We start from the raw sequence: 23,671 nt of genomic DNA on the forward strand, positions 1-23,671 counted from the left end.
GCCTATCCATACCTGCCCGACAATTGGGGAGGGACTTGTTATTTAGGGTCCATCTTCCCCAAGGTACACTTGGTAGACCACTTTAACGAAACAGGGAACGCCCCTATCCACGTGAGGGGAAAACTGGGCCTCTCCCTTTGGAACCCAGATGGGACAGTAAAATTGGACGGACGTTGGTGGCAGGTTCTGCTAGGAGCATTTTTTCCCCAGGCGGGAGTGACTATGAATAGTTGGCGAATAGATAGCCTTGCATTAGTACTGGAACGAATTGGAAATGAAACCCGAATCGCAGAACTACAAGTGGAAGACGAATTAGTGCATATGCGAACGATGGTAATGCAGAATCGCGTGGCTTTAGATATGTTGTTGGCAGAAAAGGGAGGAGTATGTGGGGTAATTGATGGAAAATGCTGCACATACATCCCGGATCACTCGGAAGGAATAGAGGCCTCAATCATCCAGCTTAAGGCCACTATCCAGGACTTAACGGATAGCCGAAGGGGGAGGGAAGAAGCCAATAATGTATGGTCCAACAAAGCAGCCTGGTTCCGAGGATGGACAGGAATCATTGTGAAATGGCTGTTGACAGGCCTGGCCATAATCGTGGGAATCGTACTCACCCTAGTAATAATGAAATCTCTAATCATGATTTGTGTGAGAAAATGTTTCACAGGATGGTCCACATCATCCGCTGCTACCGAGATGTTTCTCTCACTACATGGGAAAGATCCAAAGGCCCTCGGTGAACCGGCTAACTCTATCATCTCCTGGCAAGACTCGGATTGGGTTGACGGCCTGGACATTTCATGGCAAGAGGATGTGGCTTTGGAGGTCTACGATTCCTGGCATGAAATCAATGAACCTGCTGTTGCGTGGGATTCTGATGACGATTATGATTTTAGTTCTCTTCGTCGGGATTGGGATTCCTTTACCCGTGATTTAAGTAGTGTAGGTTCTTTTAAGAGCTATTACAATTATGCAAGTAGTGAGGAGCGTTTGGCAAACATGTATCCGGGATATCCGGGAGAACCACCTTCACCACCACTTACACCACCACCTACACCACCCGTAGCAAGTAATTTGGGGTCAATTCAGCCTAAGGCACCTGACACTAATACTAACGTTGATGCAGACTATGAGGAGATGGAGATTTGTGACTATGACGAGATGGAGATGTGTGATGATGGATGTGCCACCTTTTCTTCCGCAGAGCAATCACACGTACAAGGCTCGATGGCATTGGACGTCGATTGTTTGCCCTGATTCGCGAGGATCGTACCTGCATAAGGAGGGCCCCTTATCTGGCTGGTGACTGGGTCGCACCTACGCTGCAGCGAGGGTGGATTCAGAACCCGGCCGGGCGGCAGCTATCTTCTAACCAGGGGTCTTCATCGCGAATTACGGCTAACAATTTATGCGTTAAATGTCAGACGGCCACAACTAAGGGCCGGTGTCTCTCCCTGAGCATGCGCGACACATTGCGTGCCTGGCATGCGACTGGGGGGGGGGGGGGGGGGGGGTGCCGACCCGCTGGGGTAATTCATTGTCTTTCCGAAGTGTTGTCGTAAAGACAAAAGGGAGGTTATAGGGTTTAAACCCCATGAGCCATGCGAACAGAACCTCTGAAATCAAATAATTGCTTTTGCTTTGTGGCCTGTTTTGAACTCAGTTGAATTCAGCTGCGTGGAAAACATGTGGCTTTTCGGCTCGGCTCGGGAAAGCTAAACCTTGACTACATGTGCCAGACAGAAAGAGCCACCTCCCACGTACAGGGAATAACATGCTGACAAGCGTCTTCCTTACACAAAGGGAATGATTAATTATATACTCTTTGTAGTGTCCAAGGGTGCCTATAGTCAAAAAGATAACCAACCTTGGGAGGAATATAATTCAGGAAATATCCTTTGATTCGTGTGTATTCACCATGTGTATTCCATCATTAATCCACTATTTTGCCTTTGCCACGTAGACTATTGTGAGAATGCTTCCTCTTAGGCCGGCTCAGGTGTGATGTGTTTAGATAAAGTGCCTGGGACGGTTGCCTTATCTCATTCCCACATCCTTGTGTCCTAAGTTTGGCCTTCAGCAGGAAGGGACAAGGGTTGGGGTCTTTAAGGCCCATTTTTCCCTTTGTTCAGCGCAGACTTTATCTGATTTTCTGGCAATATAAGACTTGCCTGTTGCTTGAATCTTTGGTGAGTACCTCAGTAGTATTCTGCCGCATGTCAGGCAGTTTGCTTCTGAGCCTTGCCCCAAATGTGTTTGTAAACGATTTCATAAAACCTTGCTGCTCTGATCCTTGTTCTTCTTTGAGGTCTACCCCTCCCCAAGACCCCCCCGACATATATATATATATATATATATATATACAGTCACGTGAAAAAGTAAGGACATCCCATGTAAAGTTTTGACTTTTTCAACATATTTCAACATACAGCTATTTGATCTTCATTTCAACAATATTGATAGATAAAGGTGATATAATATAACAAATATCATGAAACATTTACATTTTGTAGTCCATTGTGTAATTTAAAGAAACATATGTGCAAATTTCGCATGTGGAAAAAGTAAGTACACCCTTGGCTCTAATCGGTGGTATTGCCGCCTTTGGCAGAAACAACCTCAAGTAAGCGTTTCTTATAACTGTCTACCAGTCTCTGACATCGACTGGGAGAAATTTTTGCCCACTCCTCCATGCAGAATTCTTTCAGCTGTGCGATGTTTGATGGGTTTCTTGCATGCACAGCTCGTTTCAAATCCCCTCACAACATCTCGATGGGATTTAGATCTGGGCTTTGACTTGACCATTCCAGAACCATGAAGAATTCATAGTGGATTATATGATGGTGAGCTGCACAGACCCTGATGCAGCAAAGCTGCCCCAAACCATAATATTTCCACCACCATGGTTTACAGTTGGTATCAGGTTCTTGTGGTCAAATGCTGTCTTTGGTTTTCGCCAAACATGTCTTCTGGTACTGTGGCCAAATAGCTCTACCTTTGACTCATCTGTCCAGAGCACATTGTTCCAGAAGTGCTGGTCTTTGCCGAGGTGTTCATTGGCAAACTTTAGTCTTGCCCTGATGTTCTTTCTGGGCAGCAAAGGTTTCCTCCTGGCACACCTCACATGTAGATCAAATTTGTGCAGCCTCTTTCTAATGGTAGACACGTGCACTTTGACATCAACAGTGGCAAGAGCTACCTGTAGGTCCCGTGATGACATTCTGGGGTTCTTAGAGACTTCTTTCAGCATCTTGCGGTCTGCTCTCAGGCTGAACTTGCTGCGGTGGCCTGGCCTGAATAAGTTGGCAGTTGTTTGGAATCTTCTCCACTTGTAGATGATCTTCCAGACAGTCGAATGATTGATTTCAAATTGTTTGGAGATCTTTTTGAATCCCTTCCCAGTCTCGTAGGCATCTATAACCTTCTTTCTGAAGGCCTCGGAGAGCTCTTTTGATCTAGGCATGGTGACGCTGCACACTTCAACAACAAAGAGCAAACCAAACTAAATGTCTGAGGTTTAAATAAGACAATATTCCTCCAAGATCCGATCTAACGATGTTCTAATCATTTGCACCTGATCTGGTGCATCTGATTCTAATTTTGGGTATTTGAAGTTGTGATAAATGTAGGGGTGTACTTACTTTTTCCACATGCGAAATTTGCATTTATGTTCATTTAAATTATACAATGGACTTCCAAATGTAAAAGTTTCATGATATTTGTTATATTATATCACCTTTATCTATCAATATTGTTGAAATGAAGATCAAATAGCTGTATGTTGAAATATGTTGAAAAAGTCAAAACTTTACATGGGGTACACTTACTTTTTCACGTGACTGTATATACAGATCTTATATATACAGATATTGTTACGAATTCGTCACTTCCGTTGTTGTGGTTCTCATCCACTGTAAACATTTTTGCTTGCATGTACTATTATTGGTATCGTTTAAGTGAATTGGAGATAGCTGTTTTCAAAAGGTAAAAAAAGTTAGTGTTTTAAAAGAAACCAGAAACTGGATCGGGAACCGGACGAGGAAGAAGAGGAAGGAGAGGAGGAAGAAGAGGCAGAGCGAGTGAGGTCCGAGAAGGATCCAAGCTGCTTGGAGGTCTGGAGCAAACGCTGGCGAACGGGGGTCACTAGCGAACTTTGGGGTTTCCTGGGAAAGGGATTCCTGTGACAGAGTTGTTATCGCTGTGACAGATAAACCTGCGTGTCAGGTTTTGCGGTTGATTCCGAAGAGAATCATTGGAGTGCCGTTACGTCTAAAGAACGGACCGTTGGCCATTTTGTCTTGCGCCCGATTTCGCATCACTCCAGGTTTTACACCTCACTCCAACCATTTCAACGCGTCCAGCCGTTAGCCTGGTTTGCATGTGTGATGTGGATTTAGAGTGGGAATTTGCGGCTCGCCATGTGGGGAGCCGTAGAACATCCATACCCGAAGGTGTGATTTCCCAGTCGCCTCTTGAGGATACCTATGCCCATCTTTGACAGTGTGACTGTCAACTGAACGGGATTCTGGTCTCGATACAACATCGTTCTCATGGTCGCTGGAGCGTGGATCGTCTTTGGTTTGAAGCTGGGACAGAGACATTGGGAATGTTCTTTTCGCTCACTTGGAGCACAGTGAGTTATATTGTACGAAACTGATGGTACCATCATAGGAATGATATATTGGTTGTACAATTGATTAATATTGTTATTGCTCTTATTCTTGTGTGACCTTAATACAATACTTGTTTGTTGGTAACAATTGGTGTGGTTTCACCATTGATCTTTGACACACAGAATAACACATCTTTCTGCCGTGACTCCTCTCGGGGCTCGGAGGTACACCGTGCCCGGGGTTTGGGGAGGATCACGTAACAGAAATTGGGGGCTCGTCCGGGATAGAATTCCCGAACATTCCCAAAATTCCCAAATTTGGAATTTTCGAAACATTCCCAAATTTTTCAAAAAATTTGATTTTTTTTTGTGTTAAGGTTAACAGGTGCTAACTGATAGTCACCATGGTGTTTGTCACAGAAAAGTTTGCAGCGTCCCCTTATGAGGCACAGTTTCAGGCGTTAAAAAGATCGGAACTCATGATATAGGCCAAATATTTTAACTTGGAGGTCCGAGTTAGTATGAAGAAAGCAGAGATTCAGACATTGGTGGTGCAGTCTCTAGTGGGACAAGGAACATGGGAAGAGGTAGCCTTGGATTGGTTACCAGAGGAAAAAGGAAATGTGGAGCTCTGGAAAATGGAGATGCAACTGCAGAGCCAGGAAAGGTTAAAATAGTTGGAATGGAAAGTGGAAAAGGAAAGAGCAGAACGGGAACGAGAACTTGAGGAGAGAAGACCTGATGAAAGGAGAGCTGAAGAAGAAAGAAGAGCAGAGGAAAGGAGAGCTGAAAAGGAACTCGAGGAGAGAAGAGCAGAGGAAAGGAGAGCTGAAGAAGAAAGAAGAGCAGAGGAAAGAGCAGAGGAAAGGAGAGCCGAAAGGGAGTTAAAGGAACGTGACATGGAGTATCAGAACGAACTTAAACTCAAGGAGCTGGAATTACTGGGAGAATGGAGAGAAGTAGTATCCATGCCGGCTAGTTCGACAACAAGTGAGAACTCTTGGGATGTTGGTGGGCATGTGAGGCTGGTTCCACCCTTCAATGGAAAGGAGGTCGCCAAGTTTTTTTTTACATTTTGAGAAGGTGGCTCAAATGCTAAAATGGCCTGTGGGGTCCTGGACTATGTTAGTGCAAAGTGTTCTGGTGGGTAAAGCTCAAGATATCTTTTCGGCTTTACCGATTGACCAATGTGCAGATTATGAGATAGTGAAGAAAGCCATTCTCAAAGCCTATTAGTCTAGTAGGAAGACTAGGTCCCCCTGCACCCCCCGGAGATATACTTCTAATCAGTGTTTCTAGATTGGAAAAAATGTGTAGAAAATGACTAGCTATGGCCCCAAGCTGAAAAAATGTCCCACATACCATTTTTATGCAAATTACTGCTGCAAATTTTATGCAAAATTATGCAAATTTTATGCAAATTTTTGATGAGGAGTAGAGTTGAGGGGTCTTTGAGGGCTTCATCGAGGTGCTCTCGGTTGCAAGACTGGGTCATTCTGAGAAGCACAGCAGGGTCAGAGATCATGATGTTCTCCTCCTCAGTGAATCTCTCCATCAACAGCCTCTCCATTGCCTCACACACTGTTTTGAGGCAAAAGAGGGACTTTGCGTAGGCCTTTCCACTGAGAACACCTTTGAGAGATCCACTTGTTACTAGTTGTGCCTCAAAGAGAATCTCTGCATATCCAGAACCACGCATCTTGTGTCCAGTGAGCATCCCGATGTAGTTCATGGATGTGTGGAAGGGTCCAATCGTTACTACATGACTAGCAAATTCATTTGGCCAGCGCCAGATGATGGGAAGGGCTTTCATGCAGACACCCAGATCAAATGTATTCAGGACCCATCTCTGACCCACCTCAGCAGTTGCTGCCTCGGAACGCTTCAGTAGCTCACGAACAACTGCGTTGTCTGTGATCGGTCTGTGCCTGGTGCCTGCATGGCATGGCAATGGCCTGCAGCCTGTGCCTGGGCTAGGGGGTTTCACCTCTGCAACTGGTTCTCCCCCACCCAGCAAATCAACAGTCGACTACTGCACGCCTATCCACCAACCGATCACAGACAACGCAGTTGTTCGTGAGCTACTGAAGCGTTCCGAGGCAGCAACTGCTGAGGTGGGTCAGAGATGGGTCCTGAATACATTTGATCTGGGTGTCTGCATGAAAGCCCTTCCCATCATCTGGCGCTGGCCAAATGAATTTGCTAGTCATGTAGTAACGATTGGACCCTTCCACACATCCCATGAACTACATCGGGATGCTCACTGGACACAAGATGCGTGGTTCTGGATATGCAGAGATTCTCTTTGAGGCACAACTAGTAACAAGTGGATCTCTCAAAGGTGTTCTCAGTGGAAAGGCCTACGCAAAGTCCCTCTTTTGCCTCAAAACAGTGTGTGAGGCAATGGAGAGGCTGTTGATGGAGAGATTCACTGAGGAGGAGAACATCATGATCTCTGACCCTGCTGTGCTTCTCAGAATGACCCAGTCTTGCAACCGAGAGCACCTCGATGAAGCCCTCAAAGACCCCTCAACTCTACTCCTCATCAAAAATTTGCATAAAATTTGCATAATTTTGCATAAAATTTGCAGCAGTAATTTGCATAAAAATGGTATGCGGGACATTTTTTCAGCTTGGGGCCATAGCTAGTCATTTTCTACACATTTTTTCCAATCTAGAAACACTGATTAGAAGTATATCTCCGGGGGGTGCAGGGGGACCTAGTCTTCCTACTAGACTATATGAATTGGTCCCTGAAGCTTACCGACAAAAATTCAGGAATGCCAGGAAGAGGGAGAGTGAGACCCATGTGGAGTTTGCCAGAATGAAGGAAACCATGTTTGATCGGTGGTGTGACTCGAAGGGGATTGGGAAAGACTTCAACCTGTTACGACAATTGATCTTGGTGGAGGATTTCAAACAGTGTGTCCACGTGGACATTAAAGTACATCTGGATGAGAAGAAAGTACCAGAGTTGTATGAGGCAGCAACCGTGGCAGATGACTATGCCTTGACACACAGGATGGGGTTCACAAACCTAACTTCCCACCTAGAGTTAGCCAGGGGAGTTATGGTAAATCAGGTTCGGAGAACAAATTTTCTTGGAGGCGGCCTAGAGAGGACTATGGGGACAAATCTGATACCGTGACTTTTAGGGATCAGAAGACTGCAGTTCCAAGACATACCTATCTTCCAGGGGGCCCGAGGCAGACCGCTAGTTTTTCCTCCGGGCCGACTTGCGCTTTTTGCAAGAAACCTGGGCATTTGATGTCCAAATGTTACGCACTGAAAAGGAAAAATCAGGAGTGGAGTCAAACTAGTGCAACTCCGAATGCATTGGCCAATGCGAGAAATCGTCCTTGGAGGACAGTGCTTTGTGAAGGTTCCCCTGCCAGAGTTACGGCATCACAGAACGACCTTGTCCAAGAGGGTTACAAACCTTTTATTTCAAAGGGGTTTGTGTCACTGGATGGGGACTTAACTAACCAGAGACCTGTTAAGGTATTGAGGGACACAGGAGCACATCAATCTTTGATGCTTGAGGGCATTTTGCCATTGTCAAAGAAGACGGCAACTGGTGTTGGTGTTCCTTTACAGGGGGTTGGTGGCTCTGTTACACCGGCTCTGTGGCTCTGGTGGCTCTGTTACAAGCCACTCTTCCTGTAGAGGGAATCTCTTGTATTATCGGGAATGATTTGGCCGGTGGTCGAGTTTCTGGTAATCCAATGTTGGTTGAAAAGCCCAGTATGGAAAATAACACAGCACAGTTAGAGCAGGAGATTCCGGGTATCTTTCCATCCTGTGCAGTGACTCGTGTTATGGGTAGGAAGCGCTCTGAATAGAAGGAGAAGGAAGGCGATGTGGATTTGGGTTCCTTGAAGGTATTGGAGGAAAAGTCTGGAAGAGATAATAAGAAAAAGAGTGACATCAAGGAACCTAAGGAAAAAAGGTGGCATCTGGACCAAAAGAGGAAATGGAGTGTCCGTCGGAGACATCTGGGAACGAGGTTGAACAAACAGTGCTGGTCCGAAAGAGACTTGTTGAAGAACAACACGGAGATTCGGAGATCCAGAGTTTGATTGATAAAGCCGTTACAGAGGAAGAGGCTATGAAGATACCTGTTGGTTACTTCATGAAAGGGGAAATACTCATGAGAAAATGGAGACCACCGGAGGTGCCAGCAAACGATGAGTGGAAAGTTCATGACCAAATTGTGATGCCACCGCCGCACCGGAAGGACATATTGAGTTTGGCGCATGAGACATCTTTGGCCGGACACCTTGGAGTGAACAAGACATGTGACAGAATATTGGTACATTTTTTCTGGCCAGGATTACGACGTGATGTGGCGGAGTTCTGTAAATCTTGCCATTCTTTCCAGCTGGTGGGAAAACCTAATCAGAAAGTCCCATCCGCACCCTTAAAACCAATTCCAGCTTTTGAAGAGCCATTCAGCCGAGTCATTATTGACTGTGTAGGCCCTTTACCTAAAACTAAGGCTGGACATCAGTATTTGCTGACCATCATGTGCGCTTCCACAAGGTTCCCAGAGGCAGTGCCTCTTAGAAAAATTACTGCGGCAGTTATTGCGAAGGTCTTGATTAAATTTTTCACTTTGGTTGGCCTACCTAAGGTCATCCAGTCTGATCAGGGTTCCAATTTCATGTCAACACTTTTTCAGCAAGTGGTACACCTGTTGGGAGTGGAGCAAGTAAGATCGAGTACTTACCATCCCGAGAGCCAAGGGGCCATGGAAAGGTTTCACCAGACATTGAAGAATATGATCAGAACGTATTGTTTTGAATGTGACAAGGATTGGGATGAAGGAATACCCTTATTGTTGTTTGCTAAGAGGGAATGTGTTCAGATGTCATTGGGATTCAGTCCTTTTGAACTTGTGTTTGGACACGCAGTTCGAGGACCATTGAAATTGGTGAAAGAACAGTGGCTACAGGAGGAGTCACAGTCAACAGTGGTAGAGTATGTGTCAATGGTTAGGCACAGATTGGCAAAGGCTTGTGAAGTTGCAAGAAGAAACTTGAAAGTGACACAGGATAAAATGAAAGTGAGACATGACAAGAAATCTCAGATAAGAAATTTCAGATAAGAAATTTCAGTCCTGAGGACCGAGTGTTTGTGTTGCTTCCTGTTCCAGGTCAGCCACTGTAGGCTAGATATTTTGGTCCCTATGCAATCGAAAGGAGGGTTAGTGAAACAGATTACGTGGTGACAACTCCCGACTGACGGAAAAAGCGGCAGCTGTGTCATGTCAACCGACTGAAGAAATATTATGAGAGGAAGCCTGTGGAGAAAATGGTTCCTGTCTCACCTGTCTCACCTGTAGTCGGGGTGCAAGAGAATCCAGAGGTTGAGGCCAGTGTGAAGTTTGATAACTTTGATGACCAGGCTTGTCCCAGATTGACGAACACAGAAGTGTTGAGTCATTTAGATGAGAAATTAGCTCATTTGACGAGGGAACAACAAGGACAACTATCCAGCCTAATTTTTGAGTTTGCACATTTGTTCTCAGATGTACCCGGTCGTACTGACTTGGTATATCATGATATTGAGGTGGGGGAAGCCACTCCTGTGAAACAACACCCCTATCGGATGAACCCTGTGAAGATGGAGTATCTTCGGAAGGAGGTACGGTATATGTTGGAGAATGACATCATCAAACCAAGCAGCAGTGAATGGAGCTCACCATGTGTGTTGGTTCCAAAACCCGATGGCAGTTTTCGCTGTTGTACGGATTTAAAATGGGTTAATGCAGTGACCAAGACCGACTCATATCCCATCCCGAGGATTGATGACTGTATTGATAGAATAGGCAAAGCTAAATTTGTAACTAAATTTGACTTGCTGAAAGGGTATTGGCAGATACCTCTTACGGATAGAGCCAAGGAAATCTTGGCTTTAGTCACACCAAATGGGTTGTATCAGTACAAGGTTCTTCCCTTTGGATTGAAAAACGGGCCTGCTACATTTCAACGGCTGATTAATAAGCTTATTGCAGACCTTGAGGGGGTTGAGGCTTATCTGGATGATGTCATTATCCACACTATGACCATGGAAGATCATATTAAACAAATTCATGCATTTTTCTAGAAACTGACCGAGGCAGGGTTGACCATCAACTTATCTAAGAGTGAGTTTGTAAAAGCACAGGTGGTGTTCCTAGGCCATGTGGTAGGTCAGGGTCATGTGCAACCGGTGACAGCCACGATAGAAGCCATTGATCGCTTCCAAGTTCCAAAAGGGAAGAAGGAGCTTCTGAGATTCTTGGGTATGGCTGGTTGGTAACGGTAGTTCTGCAGGAATTTTTCTGATGTGGTAGCCCCTTTAACGAATTTGCTGAGGAAAGAGACCAAGTTTATTTGGGATGACAAATATCAAGCTGCCTTTGCCCACGTCAAAGCGATATTAATGAGCTCTCCTGTCCGAGCAGCCCCGGATTTTCAAGCACCATTCAAGTTGGCCATTGATGCAAGTGATGTGGGGGCTGGGGCAGTTCTATTACAGGAAGATGAGGATGGAGTGGATCACCCGGTGTGCGACTATTCCAAAAGGTTTAACAAACACTAGGCAAATTATGCCACTGTGGATAAAGAGACCCTTGCTCTCCTGCTAGCGCCTCAGCATTATGAGGTGTATCTGGGAACTACTACCTTTCCTATAAAAGTCTTCACTGATCACAACCACTTAACCTTCATTCAAAAAATGTAAAATAAAAATCAGATGTTGATGAGATGGAGTTTGGCTTTGCAGGAGTTCAACTTGGAAATTGAGCATGTAAAGGGCAGGGACAATGTCGTTGCGGATGCTTTATCCAGAGTGAACTAACTTTGGAAATTCCTGTAGGTTGTTTGGAAGTTTTGTTGCTTTATTTTGGGGAATATTAATTATTGTTGCTCATGTGAATTGATAATTTGGGAGTGAGTTTTACATTTGTTTGTTAAAAGAGTTTTTGCATGCAAAGAAAGTTTTCACTATGTTCCAACTTTCTTTCTTGAGGGGGGGAAGTGTTACGGATTTGTCACTTCGTTTGTTGTGGTTTTCATCCACTGTAAACATTTTTGGTTGCATGTACTATTATTATCGTTTAAGTGAATTGGAGAAAGCTGTTTTCAAAAGGTAAAAAAAGTTAGTGCTTTAAAAGAAACTGGCAACCGGATTGGCAAATTGACGAGGAAGAAGAGGAAGGAGAGGAGGAAGAAGAGGCGGAGCAAGTGAGGTCGGAGAAGGAGCCGAGCTGCTTGGAGGCCTGCAGCAAACGGTGGTGAACGGGGGTCACTAGTGAACTTTGGGGTTTCCTGGGAAAGGGATTCCTGCGACAGAGTTGTTATCGCTGTGACAGATAAACCTGCGTGTCAGGTTTTGCGGTTGATTCCGAAGAGAATCATTGGAGTGCCGTTACATCTCGAGAATGGGCCGTTGGCCGTTTTGTCTCACGCCAGATTTCGCATCGCTCCAGGTTTTTCACCTCACTCCAACCATTTCAACGTATCCAGCCGTTAGCCTGGTTTGCATGTGTGACATGGATTTAGAGTGGGAATTTGCGGTTCACCATGTGGCGAGCCATAGAACATCCATACCCGAAGGTGTGATTGCCCAGTTGCCTCTTGAGGATACCTTTGCCCATCTTTGACAGTGTGACTGTCAACCGAACGGGATTCTGGTCTCGATACAACATCGTTCTGACGATCGCTGGAGCGTGGATCGACTTTGGTTTGAAGCTGGGACAGAGACATTGGGAATGTTCTTTTCGCTCACTTGGAGCACAGTGAGTTATATTATACGAAACTGATGGTACCATCATAGGAATGACATATTGGTTGTACAATTGATTAATATTGTTATTGCTGTTATTCTTGTGTGACCTTAATACAATACTTGTTTGTTGGTAACAATTGGTGTGGTTTCACCATTGATCTTTGACACACAGAATAACACATCTTTCTGCCGTGACTCCTCTCGGGGCTCGGAGGTACACCGTGACCGGGGTTTGGGGAGGAGCACGTAACAATATATACAGATCTTATTATTCATCCAATGGTTTTCCTTGCCAACTGTCATGTTATAACATTTTAATACACCTTTGGAAATATCTTCCCACAAAAGGGAGCAATAAATTCCCTCCATTACTTGCCAAATACTCATCTGTAAATTACATATGCAATTACAGTTTTTTCCCAATTTGTCTGGCCTTTATGGCCGTAGAAGTTTCTCCTAACATGCAGTACCTTTTTATCTACCAAGCAATTATTCTTTCACATAAGACCTCTACCAAATTTTAAAATCTGGGATTTCTGATTATATGGATGCATAGTGCATACTCTCAGGACATTTCAGGCTGCTGTTAACAATCCACTGCAATAAATTAATTCCTTTGCCCACAATTAATTAATTAGTACAAATTAAGGATGTTCTCCCTGTCATATTCATTTCAAGACAGGTATACTGTCGTTTTCAGCAATCTTTTGAGAGAAAAAATATATACACACAAACTCATGCATTATGTATATTTGTTTGCGTTGGAACCATTATTTTCATATCAAGGTGGGTGTCAAGTTCATAAAGCTTGTCCCTTAGTTTTTAGAAACGTAGGTACACAGACAAAAAAAAGTTCTGAGAAAACCCCTACAATGTCCACATTGAAATCACCCTTTGTCTCCCACAATAACTTATCCAAATTTGACAGCACACCCCTTTACATGCCAGTCGACCACTGACATATCAATCGTGCAAAAACAATAGTCCGAAATTCCCACCTGATCATCATGTGACTCTCGTCACTTGGTTCCCAAAAAGAAATTTGCAAGCCAATTGTTTCAAACTTTGTAAATTCAAAAAATTGATTTGCACAAAATGTTCCCGAAAACCACGTTTATAATTGGCAAATATGAGGCTTCCAGAATTAACTCTAATCCTGGATCTTTTAATTCAATGTTCCCAAAATGCTCCAATTTTGGCATTTGATCAATTAATTATTACATTGCTAATAAGCAAAAATGAATCATTCTTGCTCCGAAGACTTTTCAGCCACAGGAAGCACAGACACTTGCTCATCTTGGTCTGGTTATCTAGTCTGTTAAGTCCAATCGTCATTTGGGATCTGCAGCAATGAAGGCCTAATCGTTGTCTGAGGTGCGGGTGAGCACTGGTACCCTTGATCTTGGTTTACCCTATGAAATAGTCTCCTATTTGAATACGGACAACGTCGTCTCCAGTGTCCCAATTCTCTACACTTGAAACTCCGGTCCTTGTCATTGCCTGTTCTTTCAGGCTTACCTATCCTGTTACTTCCTTGTCGAATAGGTCTCTGATTTTCCCTTGGATCATAAGAAAATTGTCTGTACCGTTGTATTTGGGGAGACAAATGGGAATCAGGTGGGGCAAATGTCAATTTCACTTCTACATTCAAACGCATTTGTGCATGTATCTCCTTCCTGGACTCAACATCCCAATGATGGAATGCCAGCCAGTCTACCGCTAGGTTCTGTCTCTTCCTGGCTTTCAATTATTGTCCTAATCTCTCCAATCAACTTCGCTCAAATGTACCATCTCTTGGAAACTCCTTGACATGTCCTTTTGTCCACAAATACCAGTTCTCAACATCCTTAATGGCCTCTATACCATAATGGTTGCACATATAATATGTACAAGTACCTTTTTGTGGAATATCTGCTTCAACTTTTCTACCCTTACAGGCCCTATTTCCCATTATGCCCATATGAATGTACTAGGTAAACTACTATGATCTGCACTTCTGCGTACACCTGTACACACTATCCGCTGTGTGTACTATAAATAAAATCTGCTGGGGTTATTCCACCTTGTACACCGTAACCTGGATATTGCGTCTTCTGAGGTTGGTATGACAGTATGACAGTCGTTGACAGTCGTTCTTCACTGGTGATTCCAGGAAGAGTCTCCAGCTTTCAAATGACGATTTCAGTTGAGTCCAGGAACACCTCCTTTTTGTGCAACCGTTTTCATCAACCCATCCCCAAACTGATCGGGCAGGTAAATCACCACCGATAGGTGGAGAACCACGTATCGGTCCCTCGTCACCAGAGCCAAAACACCTTTGCGGAGGCCAAGAGATTGCGTTCCCTGTTAAAGAGTCACACCAGATGTTAAGCACACATGTATTATACATATATTTGGACCTTTCCTTCACTTTTCTCAACTTACCACCTTGCTCATTGTTCAAGGTATCTTCACATTGACATGAATATTTTGATTCCACATTGATTTCACAATGTGAAATTTATCACATTCTTTAATCAAATTATCTTCCACTCAAATCAAAAATCAAAAATCAGAATGGTTCATCTTCTTAGATCAAATTTTTTCCCAAAAAAATCAAAGGTATTTTCACAATCTTCTGATATCCACTCTAATCTATTTCCCTATCAAATCTTACGGAGGAGCCTAGAAGAGAATAGAAAATCAAAAGCTCTATCAAATGAACAATATTGTGTTGTTCAAACCTACCAAAAAACAAAAACACATCAGCAAAAAAATTCCTAAAAAAATCCAATAGACCACCATTTCGCTCAATGCAGCCTGATTCCCCATTTTACGAGTAGGAAACACAATACTGCTTCCTGGGGGCCCTCCAAGAAGCGACATATACTTCCCTCTCGTCCTATTACCTCCATCAAAAGAGAGAATATTACATTTAAATCCGTTTATTTGTCTGTGCACAGAACAATTTTGATTTTCTCTGCATTCGTTAATACGAATGACAGGAAACTTTCATGACAGGTGCAACATCACCTGTACAAGTTTGTAAAATCCGGATCATGTCATAGATCACATGGTATAGGCAACATAATTGTTTTCAAACAACAGTCTTAAAATCACTGAAAAACACATTCTGGCGAGAGTCCACAGTCTCTGATTGCTGTTTGCTTAGCTCCTTACAATGGTGATATTACCTACATAACATATCAATGTTGATTTATAATAAAACAATAAAATTGAGATATGATATCTCATGGGCAAGGGGCAATGCCATCTCATGCCATGTCTGATGGTTCAGAGAAAACAGCAACGTTTACCTCCATGACATATTCCCACCCCAGGCAAGACCTACCGTCAGTCAAGTCAACAAAACCTAAAAAAACCCATGCATAACACTGATCTGGACCACACCCTACCATCTACATCATTCACAAACCACCCACCAGCCTTTTTGGTGGGGTGGGGGGTGGAGAAAGATGGATAATGAAAGGGATAAATTACATCCAACACCAATCCATGTTGAACAATGGAAAAATTGATGGTTTACATGCATCACATAGATTCAAAACATCATCATATTTTCAAGCCATTCATTCGAACAAATGAAACATTCAGATTTCATATTTTCATGTACAGAATCTGAATGAATTTTCAAAGGATGGATTGAAAACATTATTTCAATTTTACCAGGCAATGCATCACAAAATCCAACATCTACAGCCACTTCAGGCAACTTATCCTTCATTCATGAGACAGTCAGACAAAATTGATCAGACAGATATGAGACAGTTCATTGGAAAAAATGTCTCAATTTTAATGGTACTCAAACCTCTTGACAATTAAAATTTTGTAACCCATCTTGAAATGTTTTGCCAAAATCATGATAACCAATCCAAAATTATTGACAGTATTGATCCAATCATACTCAAATTATTATTGAAATTTGTATGTATCCTGTAATTCAACTCTATTGCTTATAATCCTCATCTGATCCTACAGGGCTTGAAAACTCTTCTTTATACCAGTGCAATCACCTTCAACACCGGAAAGCCTTGTGGTACGATTCGTACCCTTTAATCATGCTAATCATTTGAATCATACATTTATGACAATATTCATCCATTTAAAAAACAAAAACATTTCCTGTATAAGCATTACATTACATTACATTACATTTGTCATCACATCCAGTGGACAAAATGTTTGTATAATCAATCATTCCTTTCTTCATGAGCTGTAATCATGAAAAAGGAAAAAAAAGAAAAAAATCAAAACAAGGAGAGAGAAAAAAAAGGGTGGATAGAAAAACAGGAGAGAAAGAGTGAAAATGAGACTGAAAAAAAAAGATGAAGACAAAGAAAAGAAAAAAGAAAGAAAAGTGAGACATGGACATAGTAAGAAGCTGCAATAAGGGTTTGAGGGGGGGGCGGGAAGGAGGGAAGGAAGGGTATATGGTAGAGATCTTTTGTCCTGCACCAGTGGTAGCGAAGGAATGAAGAGAACGAAGAATGGTACATTTATCAGCGATTATTTCCGATAAAATGAGATTTTGTGATAATTAGCGATTATTTTTGAGTATACGCGATTTTTGCGAGTATTTTCTTATGCGAACACGATTTTGCATTCAGCGATCGGAAACGTGCTGTTAAATCGCGTTGTAAATGTGTGCCTTGGTGCGTGCATTGCGATGAGATTGCGCCGCGCGCTGCGGGCTGTTTGACGCGCGCGTGTTTGTATTTAGCGAGTGAGCGAGCGGACGTCGAATGATCAGCCAATTCGTGCAGTTTTGTAAAAATCACGTGACTTGGCACGTAGGCGCAATGCTCAACGTGTCTACATGGCACGACATGGCACGTACACGTACGCGGTATGTGCGGGCGAAACGTACATCAACCATCACTCCGCCGTTCATTTGATGCACGCACGAGCGGACGGGACACTTCGTGCACGCTTGCGCGATTGTTCGGATGCCCGTCAGCCGTGTGGCACAGCGTGAACTCATCACCATGAACGTTGAGCGCGCGAGGTGCAACACACGGTTCATGCACGCGCTCAATGCATACGTACCGTACCGGTACACGGTACGCCCGGGAATGCGCAATATGTTCCATCGCTTCACTGGTCGAAGCGTACACGAGCGATAGTTATGAAGAAATATATACATCTATAAATCGACGATTAACAGCAAATGACTTCATGTTTTTCTTTTTCTTCTGTTGACATATTATGTCCTGTTTGAGGAGCGCATATGGTTCTTTCAATGCAAACTCTCCCCTCTTCTCTCACCTCCTTTAGTGACGAAATATGTTATGGTATTCCTTTCAAATTGCATAGAGTGGAGGGGGGTTGTAATCCGCTCATTATTCACACATCTGTGCGTATCGCGAAACCACGTCTTGCTCGACAAATCCGGAAGTGTACATTGCATGCCTGCGCGATGATGTCATAATGTTCTTTGCTATGGAAGTCGATTTTTGTGGATTTTGCCGTCAAACGTAATGAAATATTCATCATCGTCACAAGCAGATAACTTTGTGATATAGGATTTAATATCCTCTTTCAAACGCATATAGATTTGAGCGATAATTAATTGCGACCCACTAAAGTGAGGTGGTCTAAGCCTGATAAAAGGTGGTGTTTTTATATTTGTGTTAAAACCTACGGTGGCCTCTATGTTAACAGATGGGTTGCTTGTAAAAAAGGCAGGGCTTCCCTGTGGCCCCCAATACAGGTTGCTCTGGGCTGGGCTGGGCTGGGCTGGGCTTCGGGGTCAGGATGTATGTGTTTTGAATGACCATGTGCTTCAGCCTTGGGGTTGAAGTGCATGTGTATGCTGCTGGGACAGTCTTGATTGATGGTGTGCCTTGGCTGTGGGGCAAGGTACACGTCCAAGGCTGTTTAAATGTTTGATTTTTTAAACATTTTGTTATTATAAAAAGGCAGGGCAAAGTGCTGGCCTCAAAAAGTGCTTGCATTTACCAGCAAGATGCATTCTGAAATGCAAATAATTTCCAGATCCTGTTTTTTTGTTCTTCATCTTGTTTCTTGCTCTTCTTCTTCATCACAATGCCCTGTCTGCCTCCACCCATTAATCCTTCTCCTTTCTATCCACTCCCCACGCTCCATCTCTTTCCTCCTACCCATTTCTCCCCCTCCCCTCTTTTCTTAATCTTTTTGCCCCTCCGCCTCTCTTTCTTTCTCCATCTTTCCCTTCCTTTTTTTCATCATTCTCCATTTTCTTTCTTCCCACCCCCTCCTCCTCCCCCACCCCATCCTCTCCCTCCCCAGCTTTACTTCTCCCTTGCCCCACCCCTTCTCCTCCCATGCCCCATCCCCTCCCTTCCCAGCTTTACTCCTCCCTTGCCCCACCCCTTCTCCTCCCCCGCCCCATCCTCTCCCTCCCCAGCCCCATCCTCTCCCTCCCCAGCCTTACTCCTCCCTTGCCCCACCCCTTCTCTTCCCCATTCCATCCTGCCTTACTCCTCCTATCGCTCCGCCTCCTTCGCCCCATCCCCTTTCCTCCCTTGCCTCATTCCTCCCTCCTCCCCTCACCTCACCTCCCTCTCCTCTGTCTACCTGTCTTACCTGTGTTGTTGTACCTTACCTGTCTCCCTTTCTGTCCTCCCCCTCCCTTTCTCCTCCCCTTCTCCTTCTCCCTTTCTTCCTCCTTCGTTATGCCCCTCCTCTTCCCTTTTCCTATCCCTTCATACCTTGTTACCACCTTTCTCTTTACATGTCTCTTCCCCCCCCCCCCTTCGTTCCTCCCCCCCTTCCCTCCCTCCCCCCCCCTCAAACCCTTATTGCAGCTTCTTACTATGTCCATGTCTCGCTTTTCTTTCATTTTTCTTTTCTTTTTCTTCATCTTTTTTTTTCAGTCTCATTTTCACTCTTTCTCTCCTGTTTTTCTATCCACCCTTTATTTTCTCTCTCCTTGTTTTGTTTTTTTTTGGTTTTTTTTCCTTTTTCACGATTACAGCTCATGAAGAAAGGAATGATTGATTATACAATCATTTTGTCGACTGGATGTGATGACAATTGTAATGTAATGTAATGCTTATAGAGGAAATGTTTTTGTTTTTTAAATGGATGAATATTGTCATAAATGTATGATTCAAATGATTAGCATGATTAAAGGGTACGAATCGTACCACAAGGCTTTCCGGTGTTGAAGGTGATTGCACTGGTATAAAGAAGAGTTTTCAAGCCCTTTAGGATCAGATGAGGATTGTAAGCAATAGAGTTGAATTGCAGGATACCTACAAATTTCAATAATAATTTGAGTATGATTGGATCAAAACTGTCAATAATTTTGGATTGGTTATCATGATTTTGGCAAAACATTTCAAGATGGGTTACAAAATTGTAATTGTCAACAGGTTTGAGTACCATTAAAATTGAGACATTTTTTCCAATGAACTGTCATGTCTGTCTGATCAATTTTGTCTGACTGTCTCAAGAATGAAGGATAAGTTGCCTGAAGTGGCTGTAGATGTTGGATTTTGTGATGCATTGCCTGGTAAAATTGAAATAATGTTTTCAATCCATCCTTTGAAAATTCATTCAGATTCTGAACATGAAAATATGAAATCTGAATGTTTCATTTGTTCGAATGAATGGCTTGAAAATATGATGATATTTTGAATCTATGTGATGCATGTAAACCATGAAATCCTCCCTTGTTCAACATGGATTGGTGTTGGATGTAATTTATCCCTTTCATCATCCATCTTTCTCCACCCCCCACCCCCACTCCACCAAAAAGGCTGGTGGGTGGTTTGTGAAAGATGTCGATGGTAGGGTGTGGTCCAGATCAGCGTTATGCATGGGTTTTTGGGGGTTTTGTTGACCTGACTGACGGTAGGTCTTGCCTGGGGTGGGAATATGTCCTGGAGGTAAACGTTGCTGTTTTCTCTGAACCATCAGACATGGCATGAGATGGCATTGCCCCTTACCCATGATATCATATCTCAATTTTATTGTTTTATTATAAATGAATATTGATATGTTATGGAGGTAATATCACCATTGTAAGGAGCTAAGGGAACAGCAATCAGAGATTGTGGACCCTCGCCAGAATGTGTTTTTCAGTGATTTTAAGACTTGTGTGAAAATAATTATGGTGCCTATACCATGTGATCTATGACATGATCATGATTTTACAAACTTGTATGCGTGATGTTGCACCTGTCATGAAAGTTCCTGTCATTCGTATTAACGAATGCAGAGAAAATCAAAATTGTTCTGTGCACTGACAAATAAACGGATTTAAATGTAATATTCTCTCTTTTGATGGAGGTAATAGGACGAGAGGGAAGCATATGTCGCTTCTTGGAGGGCCCCCAGGAAGCAGTATTGTGTTTCCCACTCGTAAAATGGGGAATCAGGCTGCATTGAGCTCAATGGTGGTCTATTGGATTTTATTAGGAATTTTTTTGCTGATGTGTTTTTGTTTTTTGGTGGGTTTGAACAACACAATATTGTTCATTTGATAGAGATTTTGATTTTCCATTCTTTCCAGGCTGCTCCGTAAGATTTGATAGGGAAATGGATTAGAGTGGATATCAGAAGATTGTAAAAATAACTGATTTTTGGGAAAAAATTTGATGGAAGAAGATGAACCATTCTGATTTTTTATTTTTATTTGAGTGGAAGATAATTTGATTAAAGAATGTGATAAATTTCACATTGTGAAATCAATGTGGAATCAAAATATTCATGTCAATGTGAAGATACCTTGAACAATGAGCAAGGTGGTAATTTGAGAAAAGCGAAGGAAAGGTCCAAATATATGTATAATACATGTGTGCTTAACATCTGGTGTGACTCTTTAACAGGGAACGCAATCACTTGGCCTCCGCAAAGGTGTTTTTGCTCTGGTGACGAGGGACTGATACGTGGTTCTCCACCTATCGGTGGTGATTTACCTGCCCGATCAGTTTGGGGATGGGTTGGTGAAAACGGTTGTACAAAAAGGAGGTGTTCCTGGACTCAGCTGCAATCATCAATTGAAAGCTGGAGACTCTTCCTGGAATCACCAGTGAAGAACGACTGTCAACGACTGTCATACTGTCATACCAACCTCAGAAGACGCAATATCCAGGTTACGGTGTACAAGGTGGAATAACCCCAGCAGATTTTATTTATGGTACACACAGCGGATAGTGTGTACAGGTGTACACAGAAGTGCAGATAATAGTAGTTTACCTAGTACATTCATGTGGGCATAATGGGAAATAGGGCCTGTAAGGGTAGAAAAGTTGAAGCAAATATTCCACAAAAAGGTACATGTACATATTATATTGTTGCGGATATGGGATTTGCATCCATCCATATCCGCTTGTAAATATTCCCCTATTTCCTCAATACTTCCCAACTATCCCCAATCCCCCATTCCCTAGTCCCATTTTCTGTAAACAACACTCTGTAGACCCGACCTCCCCCTATTTCCCCCATTAAATGTCGTGCCCAGGTTCACCGCATCTCATGTAAGACAACTATAGGACATCTTGCTAGTTATTCTTAGTCTATGTCAGTTAAGGACTCGTTTCCATTAATTCTGACTCTTCGTTGCACCAGAATGTGATTGTATGGCACCGTTAGGAAGTTTAGGACCTCCCGATACCTCCCCGCAGCTCTTCCTCACGGTTCAGCAACAACAACAACAGCAACGGCAGCGGCGGGCGTGGGGAGTGCGCGTCCTCACTCCGGCTTGGTTGGTAGGGGGTGTTGGGAGGGCACCAGGCCTCCCCAACGAGCCGCCATCGAACATGTGCTCGACGGGGTTACCAAATAGGGGCTCCCTGTCAGCTCCTCGTCAAGGGCGGAGCCCGGTAACCCCCGCACCCAATGGAAGCGGCAGACCGGCCCCAGTGGGGCGGAGCCAACCAACCGAGGGCGTGTCACTCCCCGCTGAGCATGCGCAGGGAGAGGGAGGTGACGTCAGATGCGCGCTGAGCTTGGAGCAAGCAAGACGTCCCTTCCGAGCGCTGTGAGGCCTCCCCGCATCTTCTGGACCGTGCTTTATCCTGTACCCGAGCCAAGGTGCACCTTGTGCTATCGACCTACCTGTCCCTTCCTGCCATCAATCCCTGTGTAAGTCCGCCTTGTTCCGTTTGTCTGTGGTCTGTCTGGGATAAGATAAGACGTCCATCTCTTCTGTGTCTTTACCTCACTGCCTTGTAATCTACCCCTTTTCTCCACCACTGTAATTATACCCTCCTCCGTAGGTCTTGAGAACTGTACCCCTTGCGTAGTTTCCTCTTTCCCAGTCGTCGTGTCCTTTCTATCATTGATTTGGCATAGCGCGATTTGGTCAACGTCTGGGTGGAATCGGGGTCTAGTCGGGGAATAACTGTTCGGTCGCGGCAATACCACCGCTCGGTAAATAACATCTAAACCGCGTCCATAACAATATGTACAACCATTATGGTATAGAGGCCATTAAGGATGTTGAGAACTGGTATTTGTGGACAAAAGGACATGTCAAGGAGTTTCCAAGAGACGGTACATTTGAGCGAAGTCGATTGGAGAGATTAGGACAAGAATTGAAAGCCAGGAAGAGACAGAACCTAGCGGTAGACTGGCTGGCATTCCATCATTGGGATGTTGAGTCCAGGAAGTGGGAACAGCAAGAAAGGATAACGGACCTAGAACATAAACTAAAAAGGATACATTGAAGGAGATACATGCACAAATGCCTTTGAATGTAGGAGTGAAATTGACATTTGCCCCACCTGATTCTCATTTGTCTCCCCAAATACAACGGTACAGAGAATTTTCTTATGATCCAAGGGAAAATCAGAGACCTAATCGACAAGGAAGTAACAGGATAGGTAGGCCTGAAAGAACAGGCAATGACAAGGACCGGTGTTTCAAGTGTAGAGAATTGGGACACTGGAAATGACGTTGTCTGCATTCAAATAGGAGACTGTTTCATAGGGTAAACCAAGATCAAGGGTACCAGTGCTCACCCGCACTTCAGACAACGATTAGGCCTTCGTTGCTGCAGATCCCAAATGACGATTGGACTTAACAGACTAGATAACCAGACCAAAATGAGCAAGTGTCTGTGCTTCCTGTGGCTGAAAAGTCTTCGGAGCAAGAATGATTCATTTTTGCTTATTAGCAATATCGTAATTAATTGATCAAAAGCCGAAATTGAAGAATTTTGGGAACATTGAATTAAAAGATCCAGGATTAGAGTTAATTCTGGAAGCCTCATATTTGCCAATTATAAATGTGGTTTTCGGGAGCATTTTGGGCAAAACAATTTCTGAATTTACAAAGTTTGAAACAATTGGA

Source organism: Myxine glutinosa, chromosome 1, assembly GCF_964187855.1.
Source record: "Myxine glutinosa chromosome 1, kmMyxGlut1.1, whole genome shotgun sequence".
Classification (NCBI taxonomy): Eukaryota; Metazoa; Chordata; class Myxini; order Myxiniformes; family Myxinidae; genus Myxine; species Myxine glutinosa.